The following is an 8,158-nucleotide window of genomic DNA, read 5'->3' as shown; positions in this document are numbered from 1 at the left end:
CTAACTGGATACATGTCCATTTTCAGTAGAGGCCCGGGGAGATAAGTTCCTAGATAGGACAATGAAATTAACACGATAACAACTAAGGAAACATGAAACAAACAAATAAATCCTATTTACAGTACCTATTACAGGTTATCACAGTAAAATTAACAGTGCAGAATACAGGCATAACATAGCATGCTAGTACAATCAAGATATTCTAGAGATAGATAGTATAATGGTTAATAAGGAAGGACTTGCAGTTAATGAGTAGACGGGGTAGGAAGAGCAAAGTATTAAGAGACACAAACTAGTCAGGCTTAGTTTAATTCTTGCAAAAAACTTTCTTCAGTGCAAAAAACTGTTTAAAAACAGGAATTCTTTCTTGTAAGTGGTGCATTGATATATATATATATATATATATTTTTGGGGGGTAAGATACTGGAAATTTTCACTAGCTAAATAAGCAGCTACAGTGGATATAAAAAGTTTACACAACCCTGTTAAAGTGCCAGGTTTTTGTAATATAAAAAAATGAGACCACAATAAATCATTTCAAAACTTTTCCCACCTTTAATGTGACTTACAACCTATACAACTCAATTGAAAAACAAACACATCTGTTAGGAGAAAAATATAAAAAATAAAAAAAATGTACAAGACGCTGGTTGCATAAGTGTGCACACCCTTAAACTAATACTTTGTTGTGTGTGCACACCCTTTGTTGAAACAACTTTTGATTTAATTATAGCATTCGGTCTTCTTGGGTACACATCTGCCATCAATTAAAGAGACTCTGATTAACCCCAAATAAAGTTCAGCTGTCCTAGTAGGATTTTCCTGACATTTACTCAATTGCCTGCTACAGCAAAATCCATGTTTCACAGACAGCTTACAAAGCATAAAAGGGATTTCATTGTTGAAAGGTGTCAGTCTGGAGATGGGTACAAAAAAATTTTCCACAGCATTGGCTATAGGCTATACCATTGAACACAGTGAAGACAGTCATCAAAAAGTGGAGAAAATATGGGACAACAGTGATGTCGCAAAGAATTGGGCATCCCTCCAAAAGTGATGAAAACTTGTCAGGGAGTCTGCCAAGAGATCTACAGCAACACTGAAGGAGCTGCAGGAGTTTCTGGCAAATACTGGTTGTGTACTACATGTGACAACAATCTCCCGTATTCTCCATATCTCTGGGCTATGGAGTAGGATTGCAAGACGGAAGCCTTTTCTTACACATAAAAACATCCAGGCCTGGCTAAAATTTGCAAAACAATACATCGAGTCTCCCAAAAGCATGTGGGAAAATATCTTATGGTCTGATGAGACCAAGGTTGAACTTTTTGGCCACAATTCCAAAAGGTACATTTGGCGCAAAAACAAGATTTCACATCACCAAAAGAACACCACCCCCACTGTGAAGCTTGGTGGTGACAGTATCATGATTTGGGGTTGCTTTTCTTCAGATGGAACTGGGGCTTTAGTCAAGGTAGAGGGAATTATAAACAGTTCCAAATACCAGTCACTTTTGGCCCAAAACCTTCAGGTGTCTGCTAGAAAGCTGAAGATGAAGAAGAATTTCACCTTTCAACACGACAAAGACCCCAAGCATACATCCAAATCAACAAAAGAATGGCTACATCAGAAGAAAATTAAAGTTTTGGAATAATCCAGCCAGAGGTCACACCTAAATCCGATAGAAAATCTATGCGGTGACCTGAAGTGGGCTATGCACAAGAGATACCCTCGCAATCTGACAGATTTGGAGCACTTTTGCAAGGAAGAGTTGGCAAATATTGTCAAGTCAAGATGTGCCATAGTGATAGACTCCTACCCAAGTAGACTGAATGGTGTAATTAAATCAAAAGTTGCTTCAACAAAGTATTAATTTAAGGGTATGCACACTTATGCAACCAGCTTATTGTAGATTTTTTATTTTTTATATGTTTCCCCTAACAGATTTGATTGTTTTTCAATTGACTTGTACAGTTTATAGGTCACATTAAAGATGGGAAAAGTTTTGAAATGATTTATTGTGGTCTTATTTTTTTATATCACAAAAACCTGGCATTTTAACAGGGGTGTGTAAACTTTTTATATTCACTATATGTGTCTCCGAAATAATGTCAGATTGCTTTCTGCATGCTCTTTTGATTTGTTGGCTATGAAATGCACACAAATGTAAACCTAAATTAAGACTGACATAGATTTTTACAGTCAGTGGTCTTCTATCGACTAAGTTCTCTGGGGTAGTTATACCACTGCAATTCATCTTGGCTTCATTATAGATTTCATTCATATGAAAGCAAAGGCAACTATTACAGTATAAACAATACTTATGCATTAGTAGATGTTGAACACTGAACATCTGAAGTGGTGGATTTGTCAGACAGATAATAGAACATGCAATTAATGCTCTTACATTTGAAGAAATTGAGGTGAAGGAGAGAACAAGTAGGACAGAGAATGTTAACAGGTTCTTAGGTTCATAGGTAAGTAGCAGGCTAGCCGCCCTTGAGGGCTACTTTAAGCCTAGCCAATTTCCCTTTTTGTACTTGAACTAACCTATCTCATTTTGTTATAGATTGGCCTTAACTATTCCATGGTCGATAATTATATATTACCCCTAATGAGAATAACTGGAAACACCATAGATAATTTGAAGGGACCCATGGATGGGATAAAGTATTTAGGAGCTGTATCCGTCTATTGTTAATACAAGGGGCAGTCCTGGGGTAAAATTTCTGTTTCCCATCCGTAGGCCTAAGTTACACTTGAAAATAGACAGGGATGATCTTTGTTTTATGTGGATGGCAAGTTTGTTCCATAGCAGCAGTATCCTCTGCGAAATATATATGTCCCTTCAAACCATTCTGCTGATATTGAAGAAGAGGTTTAGATCCCTAGACTGAGTATTTCTGATGCCATTTGACTTGCTGATGTGCAGTAAATCTGTCAGTAGTGTGTTGGAGTATGACTTATATGCCAGACACAGGTCACCTCTTAGCTGTCTGTAGGATACCAAGTATAATGGCAGGGCTTTGAGTTGGTCCTTTTATTAAAATATCTCTGAGGGCATACCAGTTGTTGCATGTGTCTGGACATAGACATGCTAAAAGGGACATTATGTTCAATGACTGGGCTAATGAGGGCTGAGTAAAAGCAGACAATGACACCCCTAGATCTAGACACAGTCCCTTTGTTTATAAGCTGTGCAATATGAAAGGACTTTCTTACAGCAATAGATGCATGCTGATCAAAAGTTAGGTCACTGTCTACATATGTTCCCAAAATTCCAAACAATTGAGTCAATTCTTAGGGGGCGTATTGTCAATGTGGTAGTTCCCCTGGGTAGATGATTTCCCAAAGGATACAGTAATACATTTTTTGACATTTAGTTTCAGCCCATGATTTTGACACCAGTTCTTTATTTGAGACAACTTTCCTGCAGGATAACTAAGTCATTAATATTAAGAGTTGGAGTGTAAAGCAGGTTCAGATAGAATTATATATAAGGCTGTTATAGTAGATGTATAGTGGTAGAGGGTCAGCCGTGTTATACAATTAAGTATAAAGCTGGGAGATGACAGGTTGTGCGGTGTAGGATTTTGAATAAAACAAAATAGGTTGAGGCAAGTTGAAGCTAACAGTGGCATTTATCCTGGAGATGTACAGGAGCAGATCCATTGTTTGATAGGTTATGTTTTAGTTGCATTTCAAATAAGTTTGCATTCTGAATGGATTTCAGTGGTACTGGGATGTGGTTCCATAGTTTAGCTAAAAAATGAATATGGAGAGTCACTTGCAGTATTAGATGATTTGGTCAAAATGATCAGTGATTTTTTTTTTCTATGGTGTAAAATTCTGTTGGGGGAGTTGTGTTATATTAAGTTAAGGGCTTGGAATTTGTCTGGTTTATTAAAAATTATTTGTATTGTAGTTAGCTGAGAAAGAGTCAGGTGATGTAATAGTTCTAACCAGTTTAATTTTCTAAGGGCTGGGCAGTGAATTTTGTTTTATTGTTATATTTGCACATTTTGGCCATTTTCTTATAACATTGCCCAAGACAGTTGTGAGACTTAAGTTTTCTGTAGATGAATGAAGAATATAGGAGAGATGGCAGTAAGAAAGTAGAGGCTGTACGTCTTCTGGCTATGTCTGTGAGGTAGGTTTTTACTCTGTATAATGTACCTAATTTTTGATGTTTTTTAACCACGTTATATGTGGTAGTCGAATTTCAACTGATCATCTATGATGGCACAAGTAATTTTGTGTGGTTTACTTGCTCTATTATGGTGGTGGTAGCAGAGACAATAATGAATTGTCTTGTTTTGGTAGAGATATGTTATGGGGTGAAAAGAAGTAATTTCATTTTTTAGGGCAGTTGTGAATTATTTAGGCATATTTCAATCAATAAGCATTGTTGCACAAGTTCTTGAAGTTTAGATAGAGATTTGGCAGAGCAGATTAGGGTCAAGTCATCAGCATATTGAACTAGTGTAGCATTTTTTTGTAACAGTGTAGAGATCATTGATGAATATAATGAAAAGCATGGAGCCTAGTATAGATCCTAGTGGGACAACAATACATATTGGCAAAAAGGTGGAAAAACAATTTTTCCATTTTACTGCTTGTGCTCTGAGAGGTAGATATGGAATCACTGCAGTGACGAGTTCCTGAGCCTTAAGAATGAGAATTTATTTAAGAGTTTCTGGTTGGAGACAGTATCCAAAGCTTTGATAAGTCTAGGAAGATGGTAGAGACTAGGATTCCAGTGTTTATGTGGGTGTTGACAGTATTATCAAAATTCAGCAGAGTAATAATTGTATTATGATGAGGATGGAGCAGTGCTGGGTTGAAGATTGAAGCTGGTTATCTATTCGATAGTTGATAAGTTGCTTATGAATACATTTTTCTAGTATATTTGATAGGGTGGATAAAATGGCAGTTAGCCTACAGGTGGAATGATTTGTATTGATTCCACCCTTGTGCAGTGGAATAATGAATGATTTTTCATAGCGGGGGAACTTTATTTTCAGATATGGATTGATTTATCATAGGTTCATAGGTTCACAGGTAGGTACTAGGCTATTTGCCCGAGGGCATTTTTAAGCCTAGCCAGTGTGTGTCGGCTTTCGCCACCCCATTGATTAACTGAGCCTCTGTCAAGCAGAGCCAATAAAGTGAGCCCAGGGGTGTATTTTCTGTTACCCATCCACTCGTCAAGGCTTCTCTTATAGAGTGTTAGTGAGGGGCTCTGCCTAATGTAGTTAGGAATTTTATTCCAAAGCATGGAGAGTCTCTGTGACAGGAATCTATCCCTCCAGCATGTTCTATTTATTGTTGTGGTGAGGTTTAGCTCACCAGACCACGTGGCTCGCAGTGACTTGGATTTCCTTAGGTGGAGCATGTCCATCAATTCTGAGTTGGACATGGCTTTGCAAGCCAGGCAGAGATCACCTCTGAGTAAGTGATATGCCACTGAGTACAGCAGGAGTTTTTTCAGTCGGGCTGCATAGGACATATGTTTGAGGCCAGTAATCCTCTTGCTGAGGTGCTTTTGTGGTCTTTCCAGCTGTTGGAAGTGTCTTGTGAGGTACATCCCAAATGGGGCATTGTGCTCTATGATGGGTCTGATGAGTGACGAGTAGTAATTAGATGGGCCACATAGAAGGATTTCCTGACTACTTTGGCAATATGATTGTCAAAGGAGAGATTACTATCAACCTGGGTCCCCAGATCTCTTATTACCTCTCCTGTATTAAGGGGGCTGCCACCTATGTGGTAATTCGTGGGTGTTTTGTTTTTCCCAAACAGGATGACTATGCATTTTTTGGCATTTAGCTTGAGGCCATGACTTTGACACCAGGTGTCTGTCTCAGTAATGCCTTTTTGAAGGATGTCCGTGTCAGCTGGAGAGTCAATTATGGCTCCCAGTTTGCAGTCATTGGTGAACTTGGTTAGCCATAGTCCTCCTGTGTTTGCCTGTACTTCTGAGAAATATATGCCGAACAGTAGGGGTCCCAGAACCGAGCCTTGCAGGACACCACTTGTGACTGGTTTAGAGTCAGACCTGGAGCCCGCTATTCTTACCATGTGAGTTCTGTCTGTAAGCCAATTGGCAACCCATCTTGTGACGTAGGGGTTTATGTTCAGGCTGGTGAGTTTTTCTATAATACTCGAGTGAGGAATGGTTTTGAATGCCTTGGCGAGATCAAGGTAGGCTGTGTGAACCAGCTTTCCCTCGTCTATGGCCTTGGTGACTGTCTTGAAGAAGTCAATCAGGTTTAGTAGGCATGATCTGCCCTTAACAAAGCTGAACTGGGTCGGGTCAAGTGTTTGGAGGTTCCCAATGTCTTTGTTAATGAGTTCCATGATGATACGCTCCATAGCCTTGCAGACCAGGCTAGTCAGGCTTATGGGGCGATAGTTACCAGGGTCAGTTGTGGCCCCTCCTTTGTGGAGCAGAATAACCGTTGCTGTGCACCATTCTATGGGCACGTAGCCTGTGGAGAGGCTGAGGTTGAACAGAGTGTTTAGGTGAGGGGTTAGTTAGTTCTGTAGTTCGTGCAAGACGCAGCCTGGGACACCATCTGGCCCCATTGATGCTGTGTTTTTGGCTTTTGAAAGGGCTGTTTTCACCTGTGCTTCTGTGATTTCTGGGACACTACACTTTTCCGGTATTGTTGTGGGCCCTTTTGAAGGTGAGAGGGAGGTGAAGTTTGCACTGAATCTATCTGCCAGGATGTTGGCAATATCAGTCGGTTCAGTATATTTTGTGCTATTTTGCACTAGCTCAGAGCATAACTGTGAGTTGCCACTTAGATTCTTGACATACCTAAAGAAGGCTTTGTTGTTATCTTTTGAATCCTTGGCTATTTTTCTTTCGAAGTTAGCCTTGGATGGTTTTATGAGGGACCTTAGTTTCTTACTGATTCTGATCAGGGATGTCTTTCCTTCTTGGGATTTGCTTTTTTTCTGAACTAGTTTCCTCCTTCTGTTGTATAACCTGTTTATGGCAGGGGTCCACTAGACTGGTTTCCTTCTCTTAGGGGAGTGAGTCTTGGTCTTGCTAGAGATGGCATGATCCATGCATCCTTGTACGTGCTTATAGAGTGCAATTGTAAAGGATTCTGCATCTTGGGCAGTGTTATCCTTTAGCGTGGGGGCTGTGAAACTTACCATCTCTGCCTTAAGTAAAGTGAAGTTTGCTTTAGAAAGGTTTTTCACTGGTTTCCTTGGTTGGGGGTGGTGGTGGGGTGTGGACATCCAGGGTGATTAGTTTATGGTCTGATCTAACCAGTGACGGGTTGACCTCTGGTACGGAACACCTGTCACCCATGTTGGTGATGACCAGGTCCAATATGTTGTGGCCTCTGGTAAGGGAGTTTACCAGCTGATCCAGGGCATTTGAGTTGATAAATTCCAGGAAGCGCTGAGCCTGGGAGTTTGTACTCAAGTAGTTTTCCCAGTTAATGGTAGGGTAATTGAAATCGCCCAACATCAGGGTGTTCGGTAGGACCTCCATGTTTTTCAGTGTCTCCAGAAAGGCGGATTGGTGGTCCTGGGTCATGGAGGGTGAGCTGTAGCAGGCTACAATTTGCACTGCAGATTTGCCCGATGTTGTTTGCACATGGATGATCTCGGAGGTATCATGCTGCGCCATTAATCTGGAGGTGTGAGTATCCTTGATGAATATGGATACACCCCCTCCTTTTGTGTTTCGGTTCGTGTTCTGTGGCCGAAATGTGTGGTATGAATTGTAGCCCAGTAGTGCTGGAGTGCTCTCTGGAGCCTTGAACCAGGTTTCAGTTACTGCACAGATGTCGACGTTCTCCATACTTAGGAGTGCTTTGAGCGCATGCATTTTGAGATTTAAACTCCTGGTGTTGAATAGCACAACCCTCATTTTTTACTTGTGCTGTTTACGGTGGTGGGTTTGAATTTTGAGCCTTGCCTAAAAAAGGCACTATGGGGGCAGCAAGAGCCTTGGCCAGTATTCGAAAGCCAAGGAGTGACAGGTGCAAGCCATCTCTTGCGAAGCAATGCTGCTTGTCAAGCATGTCATCCCAGGCTGACAGACACTGGATCCCCTTTGAATGACACCAGAATCTTAGCCAATTGTTGAAATTGATCATTTTTTCTTTATACTGAGGTATCATTCTTGTTGAGG

This window comes from Protopterus annectens, chromosome 1.part1 (assembly GCF_019279795.1).
Source record: "Protopterus annectens isolate FY-2018-M chromosome 1.part1, PAN1.0, whole genome shotgun sequence".
Taxonomy (NCBI): Eukaryota; Metazoa; Chordata; order Ceratodontiformes; family Protopteridae; genus Protopterus; species Protopterus annectens.
This window is presented reverse-complemented; position numbering follows the sequence as displayed.